This window comes from Triturus cristatus, chromosome 4_1 (assembly GCF_964204655.1).
Source record: "Triturus cristatus chromosome 4_1, aTriCri1.1, whole genome shotgun sequence".
In the NCBI taxonomy this organism is placed as follows: Eukaryota; Metazoa; Chordata; class Amphibia; order Caudata; family Salamandridae; genus Triturus; species Triturus cristatus.
In genome coordinates, this window is record NC_140585.1 from 857,178,330 (window position 1) to 857,199,603 (window position 21,274).

At 45.9% G+C, this 21,274-nt stretch overlaps 1 protein-coding gene and 1 pseudogene across 4 annotated transcripts in view; one reads left to right on the forward strand and one right to left on the reverse strand.

Annotated features, from left to right (window-relative positions):
- Window positions 1–21,274, forward strand: part of IL15RA (interleukin 15 receptor subunit alpha) — a 529,028-nt gene that overhangs the window by 134,536 nt on the left and 373,218 nt on the right. The gene's annotated exons all lie outside the window — the stretch shown is intronic.
- LOC146855666 (U6 spliceosomal RNA) lies at window positions 7,140–7,205 on the reverse strand (annotated as a pseudogene).

Sequence of the window (21,274 nt, forward strand, 5' to 3'; positions counted from 1 at the left end):
GCATACACAGAATTTTGCACAGGTCAGGTGTGCGAGGGGAGGAGTCTTGTCCGCGAGGTTCCCGGTAGACAAGGGAGTTAGGCAAGGGTGTGTCCTTGCCCCCACCTTGTTTTGCCTATACGTGAATGGGTTGATCTCTCGCCTGGATGCAGTCCCAAACAACGATGCACCCAGGCTGGCAGGTAAGAAAATCGCGGCCATAATGTTTGCCGACGATACTCTTTTATTATCTAAGTCACCCATGGGGATACAGCGCACACTGGTTGGGTTTCATGAATTTTGTATTGATCACGGTCTACAAATCAACGTAGACAAAACCAAATTCATGATTTTTAACCCCCCACGACGCACCAGACCCCCTCCTATCTTGGATACAGTTTCGCTTGAGAGAGTGCAGACCTTTCAATATCTAGGTGTCACGCTGAGCGAAAACCTTTCCTGGGTGCCCCATCTCCTAAAATCACAGCTCAAACTGACCCAAATAGCGGGCGGAATACTGAAAATGAACAATGCCTCAACATACAGGCCCATTAGCCCAGGTTTAGAAATCTATAAATCCAGGGCAAGATCAGCGGCCCTGTATGGTGGGGAACTATGGGGGCACGTTGTGAGTCCCGAATTAACCAAAGCGGAGAATAGATTCTTGAGGCAGCTGCTAATGCTCCCACAAAGCACTCCCCTTATTCCTCTTCGGCTTGATCTGGGCTTACTCCCAATCCAGGAGGAACTATCTATAAAACCCCTTAGATTCTGGAGGAGATTATGGCTAACCCCTGAACTCACACAATATAGAATTGAATTGCAGGAAGTATTAAATTTGAGCAAAGCTGTGCACATTCCCTGGCTCTCCTATGTCAAACAGGAACTAATGTCAATGGGTCTTGCGGATATGTGGCATCAGCCAGCGATTGCCTGCAGTGAGATCTCAGGGAAACTGCTCACCCAGGCACATAGATCTAGATGCACTAGCGCATGGTTGCATAACTCACGTAATGGTCCTATGGTAAATTCATTCCTAGAGTTAAAAACTGCATACTCATTTGAGGATTATTTGGATGTAATTTATCCTGTACTGGCCAGAAAGTTATATATCCAATGGAGGTTTGGCTGTCTCCCCCTTGCATGCTTCACAAACAAGTGGTCTAGCACCGGGGCTTCCAAATGCCCAGGCTGTGGCACGGACTTAGAGAATGATTGTCACATCCTTTTCTTCTGTCCCATGTACAGCAGAGCCCGGAAGCACTGGATTGTACCTGTATGTAGGAACCTGGGCTTCCGCAAATATGCAGATGCACTTAGAATCTTTAAATCTAACACAGCAGCTTACATTGTGTTTGCACTTTCTAAGTATCTCCATGCATTTTGGATAAAAAGGAGTTTTATAATTCGAAACAGTGCTTAGACTAACTTGGGTTGCTAGCTGTAAATTTTATCACTGATGATGCTTTTATTGTGTATTTTAATGTACTGTGTTTTAAATGTTGCTTTTATGGCCGAAACAGGTCGAAATAAAGTATTATTGAAAAATACATTTGCATCGCTATCAATCTTCTATACAGAAAATGTTAAATGAGGCTTTTTTTATTTCCACCGAGCCCTCGAACAAGCTAAAATGCGTTACACAGTATATCGCCATCAAGTAGTTATTTAAAGAATTAAGGTGCAGATCATTCTAAGAGGAACTCGAGTCTGTTAAACCATTTTTAATTTCAAAAAGATTTTTATTGGCTGTTTCCAAATAAGGCAATACATACAATGTGATAAAATAGGAGCATACGAAATAGACATACAAAAATAAACAATGAAGGTAAAACAATGATTAAATGGTCAGCAGAAGGCATTGATAACCAAAATGACATAGCGTTACATCCCAAATTAAACATATAAAACATATGTAGTATCAAACATATGTAGTATCAGTGCAATGCCCCTCAGGCGGTGACATCCACTAGCGATAGCTGGAGAAGTATCCAGAAGACCAGTATGGAGCGGGACCGTGAGCATAGGTAACGAGGTTCATGGCAGTTTGTGTAAACTAAAGTAATGGTCGAGAGTGACCCATATGTCGGGTAGGAGTGCGCCACGGTGAGTTCTGGAGTGTAACATTAACCATTTTTGAAAAAACATTTACAGCTATGGACTTTGGAATGAAACCAGGGCCACAGACTACTTGAGCAAAGGCGTATACATATACCCACGTTTTAAAAATGCATAGCAGTGAAAGCATGTTCAGTAGACTGAACTATGGAGACATTACTAGACAACAAGGCCTTCATTTATAAGGATAATAACTGAAATCAGTAAACACAAAGGTATTTAGCAGTTTATATAGTACCCGCATCCTGAGCCCTTAACAATGCAATCTCGCTGTAATTATCAAAGTAAATAATAGGTGTTGTTATTGCCCACATAACTAGTACCCATTTTGAAAATATGAGAAGGATGAAAAGCTGGGTTATACTCAGTGAGATTTGAATCTTTGAACTTGACACTGCTTACAGATTTCTAGGGTTGGATTGCGATATAAATTGGTCCAGGTATGCAAAAAATGTGGCCCTGGCTTTGCACCTGACAAGGGTAGCACCATTCATCTCTGGACACGTTCCTGGCCCCATATTCTACGTAATGTGAACTGTATTTAAAGACCACTTCAAATACATTAGGTAATGTCATGAGCAGGAGCAGCTACACACTTATTTACAACACATATTGAGCAGTTTTCAGTAACCTGCACACCCCACAAAACACCTCAGACATAGGCCATAATCCACTCGTACTTCTGTCCATTTATATATTAAAATCTAGGGCCTCATTTACAACAAAATGATGCACTGCGGCGCCGCAAACCATTTTGCTGTGCTGAGCTTCGTGATTTTAAAAGCACAGGGATGCGTCATATTTGCAACAATTTGACGCATCCCTGTGCTTCCCCTGCGCTGGCGCACACTATGCTTCCAAAGCAGGCACCCTTGCACCATGGTGCAAGGCTGCCAGCGTTGTATGGGGATGATTCCATCCTAAAGCGACAAGCCTATTTCAAAGTGGAATACTCTGCTAAAACTGTTTCCATTGAATTCAGGCTGAAAATGAATGATTATGAGTAAAATAAAGTGCCGCAAAAATGTAGCTAAATTTCCATATTTGTGACGCTAAATTTCCTAATACATGCCGCAATATCCTGGGGGGTCTGCTTAGTATGCTCTGTGGCTAACCCTTCTTTTTGAGCTCCTGGTGAACCCTCCTCATTGTGTGACAACCCAGTAGAAGTCTCCCACGATTTTCTTCATCGTAGTACATGCTCCGCACTGTTAATGGTTTTCATATATGTCTACTATTAAACATCTGTGAGAGCACTCTCTTTTGCTACTTGGGAGATCCCGCACACCCATCATCTTGTTTTCTTCAAGCATTTGTTTATTATGCATCTTGTATCACTTTTAGTGAGAGACACCTTTCCAATAAGCTTTCAGTGCTTGCTTTTCTGTGTGTCAGACATGCACACCAGTCACAGAACTCAGTTGGTACCAACAACATTGCAGAAAACTGCAGCTTACAAGTCTGATGTATGCTATTAAAGCTCATGCAGTGCTCATCGTCACAGGAAATACATTAACAAAGCCAATATATCTGGCTATAATATGCTAAAGCTTAAAGATACAGGAGTGTACAAATGCTGTTTTTGTGCTTTAGAACATTAAAGTCAGAATTATTGTCTTTGCTAATGGGTGGTTTAATACTACCTTTGTGCATGTCTCAACCCCTCCCCCACCCCTTAAGTTCGATCTAGTTGCTCCCCTGAGAGCTGTCAACTTTGTAAATGGGGAACAGGGTTTGAGTCCCTTCCTCGGCTCAACATACTGTGATTCTGAGCAAATCACAGCCTGTAAGCAATGAATGCTCTATTACTTACCGGTAATCTTCATTACTCCGGGTCCCGTTGTCCTCGTCCCCTTCATAAACAGATTGGAGATTACTATCTCCCGACAGAAAAAAAGAGCAGAAGGCATGCTGGGACCCTAATACTGCCCCTCCCACCGGGAGTACATAAGCAGTATTTACCCAGCATCCCGTCTGTACAACCAAGCCCAGACAGGAAGGCCGGTCGCCCGGGAGGGAGGGAGGGGCGTATGAAGGGGACGAGGACAACGGGACCCGGAGTAATGAAGAGTATCGGTAAGTAATAGAGCATTACCCCCAGGTCCCTTATGTCCTCGTCCCCTTCATAAACAGATTGGAGAATACCAAAGCAGAAAAACCGGCCTTCCAAAACCAAAAGCACCCCCAGGAAACCACACCAACGCAGCAACCCAAGGGAGCACCGAGAAGGAGGCAAGGGGAGACCGCAGGAAGCAACCGGCCAGCACCAAACCAGGACCGGAGACAACCCATAAAACAACACAAGGCCAGTACCACAAAAATGAGGCCACCAACCAGAGAAACAGGAGACAGGGCCAAAGAAAGAAGGCCAGCCCAGGCAAGAGGCGCAGCCCCAAGCACCCAGACCAACAAAAAAGGAGGAAGGCCCAGGCCAGAAACCGGCCCACCACACCAAACCGAAGGCCCCTGCTAGACGAAAGCATAGAGAAGAAAGCCAACGAACCCCGCAGAGGAGGCCAGGGCCGGGGATGAACCACAGCAAGAGCCGGCGAGCAGAACAGGAACCAGACCCCAACCAGACCAAAAAGGACCACGAAGGAGACAGAAACCCAAAAACCCCAGGAGGACAAAGCCCCCACAGGGAAGAAAAACCGCCAACCGAACAGGGCGGCCAAAACCCAGAACAGGCGGAGCAGAAGAAGCAAACCGGAACCGAACTGGAACCTCAAGACGGAGGGCAGAAAAAAACAGAAGCCAAGAAGGAGGACGACCGCACAGGCACCCAATACCCAGGCCAAGCACACAGCAAGAGCCTGAGCCACGGAACAAAAAGCCCTAGGGCGCATAGCACCCAGACCGGAAAACCACCAGGTCACACTGAAGAGGAGTCAAGAGACAGCAAAAAATGAGGGCAACAAGGGACAAAGAACCAGGAAGCCAGGACCGAAATCCAGCAACCCGCAAGGGCAGGAGGACCCACAGGCCCAACCAACCCAGGAAGAAGCCCACGTAGAGCCCAGGGCAAAGAAAAGGCAGGGAGGCCGAACGAGACCCCCAGCAACCCAACGCCGGACCAAACAGAAGGCCGGAAGAAAGAACAAGCACAGGAAACCACCAAAACGGAAACCCGAGGAAGCAGAGAAGCAGAGGGCCAAGCAGCAGAAGAACCCGGACACCCATGAGTCAGGAGGGTGAGCACGACAAGAAGGCCCAGCCAGAGAACACTCAGAACCAGAAGGAAGCCCGCAGACCAGGAGCAACAGGAGGCAACCCCGGAGGAGCCAACCCAGAAGCCCCGAAAACCCGGACCCACACAGGGCCGGACAAGGGACCCCCAGTCCATAAAAAAAGAAGAGGGCGGTCATCCAGACAGGAGCAACGGGGACCGAAGCTCAAGAGCACCCAACCGAACCCCAGGAACCAGGCAGAGACACGGACACCCAACTAGAGGTGAACCAAACCCAGGAAATAAGCGCCGGCATGAGCAGGCCCAGAAGGACCCACCAGAACACGACACGAAACCAAGAGAGCACCCCGCCAGGATCCACCGAGAGAGCACAGACAAGGATACCCATCTGAAAAAGGGCGACCACCAGACGCCCAAAACCAGCAGAAACCAGAAACCCCTGCAGAACAAAAGAGGAGAAACTAGAGCCAAGTCAAGGACCCAGCACCAGCGAAAGAGAGCCAGGCCCCAAATAAACCAGACATGAACGCCAGAGATTCAAAACGCGAACCGCCACTGGAAACACACTCCAGGGGGGACGCAAAGGAAAGGGAGAGCAGGACCCAACCCAAACCGTCGGAGAAGCCGAACGCCACAGACACCCCCAGAGAGCCACAAGCAGGAAAAAACCTGTACCGACCCAGCTGAACAACAGAGACCAGGCGAGAGTAGGAGCGCCACAGTCAATAGGAGGGGCGACTAGGACCCACCGAAAGAAGCCAAATACAAGCCCAGAAACGAGCAGGAGCTCCGCAGCAGCAGAGGAACACAAGGCCACACCAAGGAACCCCAGAAACCAGGAAACGGCAGTGCCAGAGCCATGAGCACCCAAAAAACAATAGCAACCAGCACGGAAGAAGCCAGAAACAGATGCAAAAAGGAGGCAGCAACAGCAAAAGAAGCCCCCCAGCATACGGCAACACCGAACTCCAGGGAGGTCAAACCCCCGAAAGGAAAGGGACATCGTACCCCAGCGGACAGAGCGAGCAACCCCGAAGAGGGGCAGAAATAACCCACGGCACAGCCAAACACGGCCCACAACCAGCTGAACCGGACGGCAGCAGAGGAACAGAGCCAGCCGCACAGGCAAGGACCCCTGAGGAGGGAATCCAACCAAGGAACCCCGCCCACTCCAGGCCAGACCACAGCACGGGTCCCAACAACACCCAGCATCAGGACAGCGCAGAAAAGTCAAAAAACAGGCAGACCCCGGCGTGACCAAGAGAGCAAGAGAGGGCAAGCCCAAGCGGACAAGAGAGGACCACGACCCCAGACACACAACCCAGGGAGGCCACGTCCCACAGAGGCAAAGCGGCAGCTAGCAAGAAAGCCCACAAACATCAAGTGGAGCAACACAGAAGCCCCGGAGGGAAAGCGGCAAGGGGACAAGGCGGCACATACCCGCTGCAAACGACAGCGGACGCGCAGCGCCAGCCCAGCAGCCAGGGAGCAGGATGCCGCAGAGGCAGAGAGCCAAACCGGCGACCAGGCCCCCGCAAGAGAGACAAGGCCATAGAAGACAGCCTACACGCTGAACCAAAACACCGGCATCGCCGCACACCCCAGCACACCATCCCCGCCACCCGGAACATCCAGGAAGCCAAGGACGAGGAACAGCCCAACCAGGCAAGAACCCCCGCCCCGTAGACCACACACGAGGGCCGAAGTGGGGACGCAGAGCAGCAGCAGAGAGCAAGCAGCACAAGCAGGAGGCCCTAGGTACAAACCCCAGCAACACCAGGAGCCACCGCCACCCAAACAGGCCAAGGGCAACCCGCCAAAAATGGAACAGGAGCGGGAGGACCGGCACCACTATCAAAACATGGAACGCTTCATGAATCCGCGTGTCATCCTTGCGCAGGGGCCATGCTAATCCACTCAGAGGAAAGGAGCAACCAGCAGCGCGGGAAGAGCAGGAAGCGCCCAAAGACAGAGGCGTCCATCGGCCAACAGCCCCCGAAAGAAAGGGCCACACAGCAGCCCCAGTGCACAACCCACGAGAGCACCACGGGAACGGAACCCCAACACACACCGGGGACAGGACAGAGAAGGGCGGACACAGGGAAAAGAGAAGGAGCACACCAACTCTATGTCGCACCACGCAAACACCCGAAGTGCAGCAGAAAACCGCAAGTCACACAGCCACAGAACGGGAACCCGACGCAAAGGCACCGGAGCGCCCCACAAGAACACTAGGGACGGCACCCAAGGATACATACAAGAGCGCAAGGCGCAGGGAGACCAGGCGAACAGTGCAGAAACACAGTATGCCGAGCCCCTGTCAGGCTCCAACCCGGGACCCTAGCCACAAAAGAGGCAGCCCACGCGGTAAGGCAGCATCCACAACCGGGAGGAAACCAGCACACGCAGAGGCAGCAGCCAGAAGAAGTGTCACACTGCTGCAGTCACAAACTCCGGCAGTAGAAGAATCACTCGGACTCAGGGCAAACGCACAGGAAGGAGGAGCAAGGAGCCACGCACCCCAACACCCCCAAGCAGTCAAGCGACAGCGACATCAAAGAACCAGGACAGCGCCAGCTTAAAGGGAATCCAAGGGCGCGCCGGTCGGGATGTAGCTCAGTGGCAGAGCGCATGCTTCGCAAGCATGAGGTCCCGGGTTCAAACCCCGGCATCCCCAAGAGCCCCCGCCATCCATCACGGACCTGAAATAAAGAAAAGAGCACCACAGCAGAGCGTGAACAAAAAACACCGCAATGCGGGACTCACCCAGGGCAGGGGCCGGACACCACCAGCAGCAAGGCCCCCACCCCAAAGGAAAGGTAATCCATGGGTGCGACTGTCGGGAAGGAGCACAGCGGCAGAGCGCATGCTTCGCAAGCATGAGTTCCTGGGAGCAACCCCCGGCATCCCCAGGAGCCTCCGTCGCCCACCACGGACCTGAAATAAAGAAAAGAGCACCACAGCACAGCGTAAACAAAAAAACACCGCAATGCGGGACTCACCCAGGGCAGGGGCCGGACACCACCAGCAGCAAGGCCCCCACCCCAACAGCGGGAAGGTACGGCACATAGGAAACGCGGCACGCCTCCCAAACGCCCAGCTTCAGGAAGACGTGCACGCGACCCGGAAGTACCCGGGAGCGCACCAGCCGCAAAGGACCCGCAGGATCCAGGCAGCACACCGGCCACCACCGTCACGACCCCCAGCAAGCCCAGCAGGCCAGGGGACGGACCTGGAACGCCCCCCCCTGCCCGCAAAGCCAGGCAGCCGGGCGGGGGGAGGAAGAAAGGAACGCCACACCAGCCCAGCAGGAGTAGCAGAACAGCACACCACGTCCATTCTGTCGACAGACAGAAAAAAAGAACAGACGGGATGCTGGGTAAGTACTGCTTATGTACTCCCGGTGGGAGGGGCAGTATTAGGGTCCCAGCATGCCTTCTGCTCTTTTTTTCTGTCGGGAGATAGTAATCTCCAATCTGTTTATGAAGGGGACGAGGACATAAGGGACCTGGGGGTAATGTGACCTTGTGTAAATATAACTGGTGATCATGTAAAGCTTTCGAAATATCTTTGGTTCGAGTTCAGCCTTTATGAAAATGCTCAAAGAGGTAAAAGCAATGTATTAACATAAGAAAAGACAAATAGATCCCCATTTACTTGCTGATTTTTACAAAGTGAAACCAAAAAACGTGTATAAATCCCGGCTTCCTCACTGAAATATGTGATTTTAGGGAAATATTTAATTTCACCGAAACTCCATTTTTTCATGATTGCAAATATGTGGATTTGGAATACTAGTCATACAAAAACCTATAGTGTTTCATTTAATTGACTATAATGTGGCTCTATATATGCCACATACACAGTTTACAACTGTCTTGTATCTCAGTTCACTAATGGTTCATCTGTACGAACCTATCACTTTCAATAAGTGCTTCTCAGTGCAGTGCTCTAATGTGAGATATTGATGTCAAAGCCAGTGGCGGCTGGCAGGCAACTAGGGTAGTGGGGTGGAACACACACACAAAAAAATGAACACTTATCTTTTGCCGGCGGCCATCTCTCCTCAGTTTCGGTCCCTTCTGACACAACCGTCTCTCCTCAGTTTCGGTTGCGGAAACAGGAAGCACCCAGTCTCCCTTCACTAAGCCAGTCAAAACGCTGTGATTGGTCTGAACGCTGCGGTTCAGCGCTCGGATAGGGGCAGGGGGCCTGTGCATGTTCCTCCTAGTGGGGAACAGGGGAACATGCAAAGTGCACATGACTGTTTGGCTGGCCCAAAACGGCTGGCCAAGCAGTCATGCGCGCTTGGAGTGTGCAAACCACTCCTCCCCCTGTGCCACCAGCCCCACTCGACCCTAACCCAGCCCTGCAGTGAAAAATAAAATGATAATGACACAGTTATTATTATTTTATTTTTCCTTTCTCCTGCTCTGAGATCAGTAAGGCAACACTCCTCCGCCTTAGCTGAGGAACCGCCAATGTTGAATTTTGAAGAAACTTTATATTTTGTTTGTTGTATAATTCACACAGCAAACATTTTCAGGGATTGCCTCCTGCACGTGCTCGAAGAACCGGGCCAGACCCGTGGCTTGGCTCTCTGTTCATTTGTTGGCTCGCCCACATTTAATTGTAGCTAAAAAATATCTTTGTGTTGGTGAGCCCAGTTTTGCAAGATTCCTTGCCATGGTCAGCCAGTGTCCCATCCATCTGTCGAGTGAGAGAAGATAAAACAAGTGAAATAAACCGGATGAAGGCTGAGAAGATAGCTCAGTGAGTTGATGTGACTATTGTGCTGGTTGTGGGTTCAGATCTCAGCAGTGCTGATTCAGACTTCAATTTTCTTGATATCAATTAAATTATTGCAGTAGAATCAGAAAACACAGCACTTTATAGTAAAGTGCAAGAGCTTCACACAGATGATCAATATTATTAATTAGTAAAGAGAGCGAGTGATAAGATTGATGGACTCCCTCAGGCAGGAATGGCTAGTGTTAAATGAAGGCTTTTCTAGACTGTTACCATATTGCTCCACGAGAAATGACGCAGCACATGCGGACACATATACTGCGCTCACTCGTGCAATAGAGATGGGGTCAACCACCCTTACGAACTGCGCGCCCCCCCCCCCCCCCAAACAGAGGCAACAGACTCAACTTCTTGGGTTAGGATGTAGCAAATTTACTCCACATGAAACAAGGTGATATAAAAACCACTGTAAACAAATAACGTTACACAATAGAAAATATTGCAAGATACACAGCAAACACGAACGCGGCATTGCACATATCCTGTTTACATCCCCATTTGGGGGCAACATCGTACAGAAAGACCAGGTGAGAAACTGTCACATCAGACATTTCTGACATCTCCAGAGACCACATAGCGCATTTGTCCCTGCCAGGGCATCCCATGACTCTTGGTCATGCCCCACATAATCTCCGGGATACCCGAGGTAGGACTAGATTGGTATGGCCACCAGCAGGTCAGCCTTCCTTCCAACCAGCCTCACCACTGAAAGGTTTCTCCCGAAGGAGGCGGCCAACTGGGCAACTTAGTGCCCTCAAGCATTAGTGCTATTACACGGCTACGATGGGACACAGGGAGGAGAGGTCACTGGCAAAGCCAGCCCCGTAAAGATTTCCTTTTTTTCATCAACTGCCTCAAAGCTTGTTTGTAGGAAAGCCTCAAGCCCCTATCTGACAGATGAATGCCTTCTTCATCAAAGAATAAAAAATTACCCAGGTGTTGCAGCCCGTGCCTAATGGCGTCTATGGATGCCATCCTCAGAATAGCTTTCACTGAATGGTTTAGCTTTTTCACTGACTTGATCCTCTCAGGGTAAGCATTGCCAGGCTAATGCCCCCAAGGGATGACCTCAGGCCACAATACCAGGGGTCCCGGGAGCAAATGGCGCAGTTTAGCGAACATCAATTTGAGCCCTTCATGTACTCCCCGTCTCTCCATTGGGATCATGTCATTCCCCTGACATGAACTAGCAGAATGTCTGACTTGGGAAGCCTGCCAAGTTCAAGCGCCTCACTCAACTGCACCGGTAGATGTCATAGCTTAGCGTCAGCTGCACCTAACCAGTGGTGCTCCATTTCGGATCTCCTCTTCCAGACGGTGTTATGGAATCTTTAACTGCACTGTTCACTACTGAATCCCCAAACCAACACGCCTTGATGGTTTTCTCTGTAATGACATAAACGGCGGCTGCCATTCACTGCCCTACAAAATAGCGGTGAGGGGATGGCAGGCTGTACCTGCTCACCCTATGCCAAATGAGGTCAGACGTAGCGTTCAAAGCAACTGGATTTCCATCTTCCAATAGCCTTAATCCCCTCTGGTGACATTCCACTTCCTGCTGCAGTTGTGGCTGCCCCAATTCAAAAGGAGTGTGAAGCAAAACCTACTGTGGGCAACCCCAACACCCCAAGGGCCTTCTGGCAGATCCATGTAAACTGTGCCTGAGCCATGGGGGCCCCATTTGCATGCACCAGTAAATTGGGGTGCCCCTCCGATGGTCTGACTCACAGGTACTTTCTGGCCAGAGAAACCGGACAACCATGGCAGGAGTATGACTCGCCTAGCTGTACCCCTATGCCTTTACCCCTGGCATCAGTTTTGGAACTCCTGACCAACAGGCTCAGTGAATGTAGACCCAGTACCACGTCCTCTCGCTTAGTCGCTGCCTGTTTGTCTGTGATCTAGATTCCAATTCTGAAATTCGGAATGCTCCGAAGAAGGACAGGGAATACGCCAAGCTGAAAAGCATGACCTCAAAAGGAGAAGAACATACACTGGGTAAGACACCTAAAAGTTGGTATAGTCGGTCTACATCATTCGGTCTCCTGCTGTCCTGGCTCGCAAGCACTAGCCGCTCCCACCCCCTAAGGGCCTTTTTCACTCTAAAGTCCTTGGTGAGGTCTGCCAGCCCCCGTAGTCCACCAAAGAAGGCAATTGCTGACAGCTGTCGCCTCACTGCTGCAACTGACTTTCCCGCCTCCCGTTGAACACCCAAAAAAGACAAAAGGCTGGCTGTTTGAAAGAGATACTCCTTTCTACACTCTGGCATGGAGGCTTGATATGTCCTGAGCTGCATTCTTTACAAACGGAACCAAAAGTTTACTCTATCAGTATTTTCTGGGGGTTGTGGCAATAAATAAATCTGTTTTATTCCAAAAACTAGGCCGTGTTCTAAAGGCCAAACATGAAATATACTGTTTTATTCCAAAAACGAGGTTGTGTTCTGAGGACCGAACACGAAACAGCCAATTTAATTCCTAAAACCTTACAGATGATAAAGTTCTAGAAGAGGTAGCCCGTTTTATTTAAAATGTCGACTCATCCTGTGAACTCTTCAGGTAAACCTAAGCAAGCACATCTGCCGCACAGATGGGCAATGCCACACATTTTATTGTTACCAGCCTGCTCGCCATTTTTTGACGTTGGATGCTCTTTAAATACAATAAAGAGTATTATTTGGCGCGTCATATTGTCTGTGTCCCACTAAATTAAGAACAGGACACAACAACATTCTGTGGATTAAGTGTCGCATTAAACAGAGCAGCCTGTGACTGTGGCTAGAAGACTCCTTTGAGTTGTATGTAGCACTGCATCAGTTTGTAAAACCTGTGGATTTCATGCAGGTAAACTGAATGTGTAACTGCCTCAAATCTTTGTACAAGATGCAGGCCAGTGCAAAGAGGTGATCTCTGTGGCTCGTGGCGCTCAAGAGGCCGCACAAGCATATACTTTTCTCATACAGCTCCCGTGACCCTGCCCATCATTCTGGACACTTACCTCACCCTGTCACTTCACAATTCCCTGTTTCACATACTCCTGCTTTGATATATGCAGCGTAGTCAAACTTTTTTCTTATGGCTCCCTCTTGACACCAGGTACACCATCACTAAGGCCCACATCACATGTCGAATGTAATACACCAATGCCCTTCTAAACGGCATCCTTTCACAATTGCTACACAACTGGGAAACTATCACACACAGCAGTGCGTGACTACCATTTGAATGTGCTCAGCCACACCCACATGGCAGTACACTAATAGGGCCCACCAAGCTCACACATCATCTGTGCTGCCCGCAAACACTCCTGGACCTCTGGTGTGCATCACTGAATTCACACTCTAATATTCATTTGGACAATACAGGAGTTAGTGTGGTGTTTAACATGGCAGGCAACACCTGTGTAATCTCACTCAGCACATCAGGACAGCTGCGTGAAATATGGTTCTGATAGAGATCAGGGTATCAAAAATATGCCCACTACCACGGATAGAGTAATCTCACAGTTACACGCACATACATTCATCATACGCTAGGGCCCATTTCACTAACATACGCTCAAATACTCTACCAGCAATAAACCTGTGGGAAGAAAACTCCTAAACCACCCTGCATCTATATCTAAGCGATAGGACCTGATTATAGTGGTTGTCCTTAATCATACTATAAACAATCTATAAAACAATGATCAAAAATATACTCAATAATTGACAAGGAAAGAAATATTCAACACCATGTTTAAAAGTTATATTGCTTTATCTAAAATTAGTCAAAGTAAATCAGAATAAATCATTTCTCATAGTTACCTATTCTAACTAAGTGTCAGAACGGGTCAGGACCAGTCTCTCGGTAAAGTCTCTCAGGACAGAGTCCTCAGCATCAGTCCTCAGCAACGCAAGTTCACGCGGCGAAGGTAAAATGGCAAGTGGCAAAAGGGTGGCGAAAGAGTGGGGAGGTCCCTCCTTAATCTAACAGTTTTTATAATGAAAAATACAATAGAAACACACATAAAATTGGCAAGTTAAACTGTATCACTGAGCAGAACGAGAAGGAAGAGATGTAACATTGCAACATCTGAAAATCTCCGCTCAGGAAAAGTCACAGGACGTAACCACGGAACAGGAACCAAGAAAATAAAACATGTATCACATTTAATCCGGCTTCTCCTCGGTCATCGAGCCACAGTTCAGAGTTTCCCTCTAAGGCTCCTTTGTCTTTCGAGATTGCCAAGGACACTTTCACTTTTCTTGGAGAACTCCCAAAAACTGCTGCTGTCCTCATGGAAAGTTTTATTGAAGGACCATAGTCAGTTGTCTTCAACCTTTCTCCAGCAGGGGTCTCCCTTGCCACATCACAGAAAAACCACAGCCAGGCTTCAAAATATTCTCAGCTCGATTAAAGCCTTCATAGGCCACAATAGACCATCTTTAATTAAAGAGACAAAATAAACGTTACTACAGCATAATGATTAAACAGTGTAAACCCCACTAATACCCTTATGTGTATGCATTTATCTAGCTTTGCGACATAAAAAGCATTAATTCAGACAGCGTTTTGTGCTCAAAATAAATAGCACACAGCAACGTTTAAACATGAAAACTTGCACGCTATTGTAAATACAGAAACAGAAAACATAAGCTAACCCTCGTGTAACTTTCTCTTGTGTTAGGACAAACAGGTTGATCAGTAAAACACACTTGCACAAGACAAATAATTAGTTGTTAATTATTAATAAATTAATAAAACACATAGACATGCCAGAGCTTCAAAAGCTCCAGAATTTTCTAAAAGAAAACTCTGCTCCAGCAATCCCCCCTTTGGTGATTTTATCACCAAATAAACCCCCCAAAAAAAATTAGTGAAAATTTAGTCCCTTTTTAGGAGAAATCAGAAATGTCTTTTCCCCTTACACAAATTACACACCAGTCACTCTTTCATCATCTCTCTTTGTCTCTAAATAAACACTCTCCCTCAATTCTTCTAATTCAATCTCTTCTGGTTCTCTTTTCGAATTTTTCGAATTCTTGTTTTTCTTTTCATTTTTCAATTTCTCTTTCCCTCTCCTGTTTTTACAACACACACACACTAATCTTAGTATCAGTAAAGCAACAATTATACAAGACAACGGAAACAATATTCTACCTATAATAGTACTACCTATTTTTGCAATAAAATCCTTAACAGCTATCATCTTATTAGCTAGTTTAGTCCATAAACTCCCAGTTTCAAGTGGTACTAATTCTTCATGCAAATCAGTAATATTTTTGATATAGACCTTCAGGTCTTTACTTTCATCAGGAATGTAAGTGCAACAATGTTGAACTTTCAAAATTCCACAAACTCCACCCTCCTTGGCCAAAAGAATATCAAGGGCAAGTCGATTTTGCATAGACATGGCACGTACGGCACTTAATTCCGTATTTACCAAAAGAAATCCTCCTGCGGTATTTGTCGATAAGCGATCAACCACTGTGGACAATTTCCGAATTCCATAAGCATTTAAAGAAATTCCCACTGCTGGAATCAAAACCCCAAAAATATCACCCACAATTTCAGACCAAGTTTCTCTCTTAAAACGTGTTAATAAGTTAATATCTTCTACATCTTTTATTTTATCTGTATGAAAAATCTTAGGAAAAACCAAACCCACATAACACGTGCCATACCAATGGTCAGGCAACTTGTAATAAGCCTTGTTCCCACACACATAGTACACTCCTGGAAAAATTGTATCTTCTCCACCTCTGAAACCCCAACCTGTCGCAACGAAGTATGTATCATGGCACTCACTAGTTCCCACGAAATATGTATCATATTGGGATTTCCTTCTGGTAATGCATAGTTTACCCTTCTGCGGTGCATCTAAAGCTAAAGTTGGACTAACCCCATTTCTCAACTCTTTTCCCATCTCAATGTCCCAAATTGTCTCACTCACTTCATATTTTCCCGCTTTCTCATGCATGTTCACTCTCCTTTCCTCTACCATATCCAGGAAAGCTTTCTCCTCTTCTTTCAGACTGCAAGTTAAATTATTCTTAAAAATGTAATCTAATGTTAGTCCCTTTTCTTCAATAAAAATCTCACCAAAAGTGTTAGCTTCTTTAGCTGGATTCAGCTCTTTGTTCATTGGCAAGTGCCCAAAAATACTATCTCTGTTAGACATCTTATAATCTATTTTCCCTAACAAATAAAAAACACTACTTAAAATACTACAAGAAATACCATATGTAGCTGGCAAATGGTGATAAGTAACACCCTCTGAAACGGATGCAGGTAACTGCATGCAGACATAGCAATCCTTCACTTCCATTGTTTTCACATATTCATATAACAGTTTAGAAAAAACATTCCTAGAAAAATTATTAATTGACCTATCTTTATGTATGTAACTACTACTTCTAATTGGAACTACTTTTTGTTAATTCTTCCCTATATTAGTCATGTTTTCTGTGTCCATCCCAAATTCAACCTTAAAAGTAACTAATAAAACTAAAACACCCCATAGAAGCATTAATAATCCAGTACAACAGCAGCACATCTTGCACCACCTTTTAAAGAAGGCACATCTATTTTGATTATTCTCTATGTTAGCCATTTTGCTTTAACCTCTACTACTCCACTACTGAAATTAGAACTCTTCAAAATTTCAACGTTTGTTCCAAACTCTTCAGCTTCTTCAAAAGATCCCTCTATTCACTTAGACCAAGTGAATCCTTCTTTTACTCAGTTTGGATACTCATCATTTTTCACTCCAATTTCTTCAACATCAAATTGTATCAGATCTCCAACATTCAAATCCTCAGTATCTGACTCTTCTCCAATGTCAGTCAAGAGTACTTTCAGGATTTCACCAGTATTTTCCTCAACCACTCTTCGTACGGTCTCCTCTGGATTTCCTTGACTTTCCACCTCTTCACCTTCAGGCAGTGTCACATACGTCCATTCCGGCGACCTATACTTTCGGTTGGGTCTTTTAACTCTTTTTATTTCTACTGGTTCTTTTAATTTCTTAGCTCTCGAAGTTTGACTTGATACTTCATTCACTTGTTCAGCTTTTGATGAATTTGCTCTTATTATTCTGTATTTCACCCTTTTAACTTGGTTGTTAGGCCAACGATCTCCTTTCACAACCTTTTTCGGCTTCACTTTTTCAACACTCCTTTCTCCAATCGAAGTTCTCTTTCTCAGAACTCGACCCTCTGTTTGTTCATTTTCATCATCCGATTCTGTTTCAATTGCCTCTTGTTTTCGTTTCTTAGCAGTTTTCTTTTCTTCCACAGATTCTTTCACCACTATTTGAGACTTCCCTACTTCTGTCCCTCCTCGGGTCTCCGACACGCAATCTTCTTGCTGTCTACTTGTCCCTTCACCTAGCTCCTCATCAATGTTCCCTACACCTCCTCGGGGGTCTTCCGCAATCTGTCCCTCTCTATCTTCTTCTGACCCTGTTCCTTCAAGAATAATCTCAAGTGGTTCTTCAACCTCCTCCTCTTCTGATTCAGGAGTAGTCTCTGTGTGTTTTCTCTTTTCTTTTCTTTTTCCTCCACTGCTACTTGAAACTTCAGGCTCTTTAACAGAATCTGATCTTCTCTCTGATACTCGCAGTGATTCTCTCGAAGCTCTCTCTGCTTCTCTTCTCACTGATTCCGTATCTTCAGGATCTTCACCATCACTGGAATCTGACTCTTCATAATACTCTTCACCAGTTCCCTCTCTCGGGCTTGGAATTCTCAGAGTATGACTTGCATGTACCCAGTGTCTCACTCCAGCACACTTTACTGCAGTTGTTGTAGTCAGAATAACTTGTCTCGGCCTTCCCCACCTTGGAATCAAGCAATTTCTTCTTCTGTGCACCTTAATCCTCACCCAGTCTCCTGGACTCAGATCATGGGCTTGCTTCTTCTCAAGTGTGGTAGCTTCTTCTCCAACCTGGTGAAACACAGAATGAACTGCGTCAGCCAGGCCTTTACAGTAATCCAAAATCATGTCATCAGTTATTGTCACCAATTTATTCACAGGCACGAATGCATGGCGCATTGCACGTCCCATAATTATTTCATGCGGACTCAAACCTGTAGTTCTATCTGGAGTAGATCTCATTGTCATCAGAACTAGAGGCAAAACATCTGGCCATTTCATGCCAGTGGCTAAACACATCTTTCCGATTCTATTCTTGATTGTGCCATTGATCTGCTCAACCACACCAGAAGCCTCTGGTCGGTATGCACAATGTAGCTTCTGCTGTATTTTCAATGCTTCACAAATCAAACCAATGAGTTCATTTTGGAAGTGTCTACCTCTGTCAGACTCAACTGTAACTGGAAACCCAAACCTAGGAATCAACTCCCTCAACAGTAATTTTGCCACAGTTAATCCATCATTTCTTCTAGTCGGGTAAGCTTCCACCCACCTTGAAAATAAACAGACTACCACTAGAACATACCTCAGTCTGTTCACTTGGGGCATTTCAATGAAATCAATTTGCATTCTTGTAAAAGGACCTCCTTCTCTGCTAATTGTCCCTAGACTCACCACTGTCTTTTTCCCAGTGTTAAATTGCTGACAAATTTAACACCTTTGACAGATGCTCTCCGCAATTGTCCTAAACTTTGCATTGTACCTGGTTTGTTTAAAGGACCTAACCATCGCGTCCCTCCCCAGATGTCCCTGGCCATGATACATCCTTGCCATTGACGACAAAATTGAGTTTGGCATCACTGGTCTGCCATCTCTGTAGACCCAAACATGGTCTGTTTCTCTTGGGGCACATCCTGCCTTAACCCAATCTTGTTTCTCTTCTTCTCCTGCCTCATTTTGTAACTGTTTCACTTCATCCCACGTTTCTAGGACATTAGTAAACATCACAGAAAGAAAAGACATTTCCTTCTCTCTTTCCCTGTTAATCGCCTGATTTGTTTTGGCACAATATTGTGCCACATCGTTGGCATACCTGTTACCAACAGTGATAAAATCATCCCCTGGACCATGTGCAGCACATTTTACAACTGCTAACTCCTTAGGCAGCTGTATTGCCTCAAGCAATTTTCCAATCAGCTCAGCATTCTTTATTGGAGTTCCACCTGATGTCAAGAAACCTCTTTGTAGCCATAGTTGGCCAAAGTCATGCACCACTCCAAATCCATACTGACTATCAGTCAATATTGTTGTTCTCAAATCTTTCCCAATCTCACAAGCTTTTGTCAATGCCACCAATTCAGCAACTTGGCGCAGATTTCACTCCTTTCAATGGTGATGCTTCCATGACCTCTGAAACTTTGCACACTGCATATGCTGCACATAGCACACCATTATCATTTCTCAGGCATGATCCATCCACAAACAACACATGGTCATTCTCAGGTAAGGGAATATCCCTTATGTCTGGTCTCGGTTTTGTACAGTACTCAAGCACATCCAAACAATCATGATCATCTTCCATCTTTATACCCACATTTTCAATATCCGGCAAGAGTGTCGCTGGATTCACATTCATACATCTCTCAAGAGTCACATTTGATGCTCCCAGAATCACTTTCTCGTACTTAGTCAGCCGACTATGTGACATATGCTGAGTTCTGCTTCTTGTCAAAAGAATTGCCACATTGTGAGGTACAAATACCCTTACAGGATATCCCATTATTATCCCCTCACTTTGTTCCAGGCTTCTGCATGTTGCAGCCACAGATTTTAGACAACCTGGTAAACCCACAGCTACAGGGTCAAGTGTCGATGAGAAGTACGCAATAGGCCTTCTCAATTGTCCATGTTTCTGGATTAACACTGAAAGTGCACATCCATTTCTCTCACTGCAGTACAGTTCAAACTCTTTCTCATAGTCAGGCATACCCAAAGCTGGAGCTTCACACATTTTACTTTTTAGCTCCTCAAATGCTGCCAATTGTTCTGCATCCAGATCCAATGGACCTGTCATTTCACTTTTTGTCAATTTAATCAATGGCTTAGCTATCAGGGAAAAATTAATTATCCACTGACGACAATATCCCACCATACCCAGGAACATTCTCACTTCTCTCTGGGTTTTTGGAGCTTTCATTTCTCTTATTATTTTGATCCTGTCAGTAGTCACTTTTCTCAGACCTTTCTCAATATTATGTCCAAGATAATGCACCTCTTTCTTGCAAAATTGCAATTTGGCTGGAGATACCTTTAACCCTCCATCTACCAGATGATTCAGTAAAGCTATGGTATCCACTTCACAAGCTTCACGTGTCTTTGATGCCACAAGTAGGTCATCAATATATTGTACTAGTACTGAACTCTCAGGCATGACCAAACTTTCCAACGATCTTTTCAATAACTGATTGAATATCGAAGGACTCTCCGTATATCCCTGTGGGATACGACACCATGCTAAAATACGCTGGCCAAACCTAAATGCAAAAATCGGCTGGCTGTCATGATGCAATGGAATTGAAAAGAACGCATGACACAAATCAATTACTGTATACCACTCAGCATCATGTGGAATTTGATACAGAATCACTGATGGATTTGGAACGATGGGACAACATGCCACCACAATCTGATTAACTTTTCTCAGGTCTTGCACTATCCTAAATTTGCCATTGGGCTTTTTCAGTCCCATTATCGGTGAATTACACGGACTACTCAATAGTTCTCTTAGGACTCCTTGCTGAATCATTTTCTCAATTATAGGAGTTATTCCTTCAATTATTTCTGGTGTCATTTTGTACTGAGGAATGTTAGGATATGCAATTCCCTCTTTCACTGCAATTTTCACTGGATCTACATTATTCATCAATCCCACATCCTCTCCTGTAAAATCCCAAACTGCTCTTTTCACTGTGTCTCTCAGCACTTGAGGCAAATCCTCCGGATTGAACACTGGAAATGCACCAATTAACTCATTTTCTCTATTTTCTAGAGTCATTCGGTAGAAAACATCATCATCTGGTGTCTCAAAAGCTATTCCATCTGGTATACAAAAAATTGTGCAGTTCATCTTACACAATAGGTCCCTACCTAACAGATTCACTGGACTCGTGTCACAGACAATAAATCTGTGCATGTCTGAAAATTTCCCTATCTGTACTCTTACTGGTTCAATAAGACGTGTTCTGATCTGTGTATTGGCTACACCAACTACTTGGATTGCTCCATCCGAGAGAGGAAGATTTCTAACATCTGTTGACCTGACAGT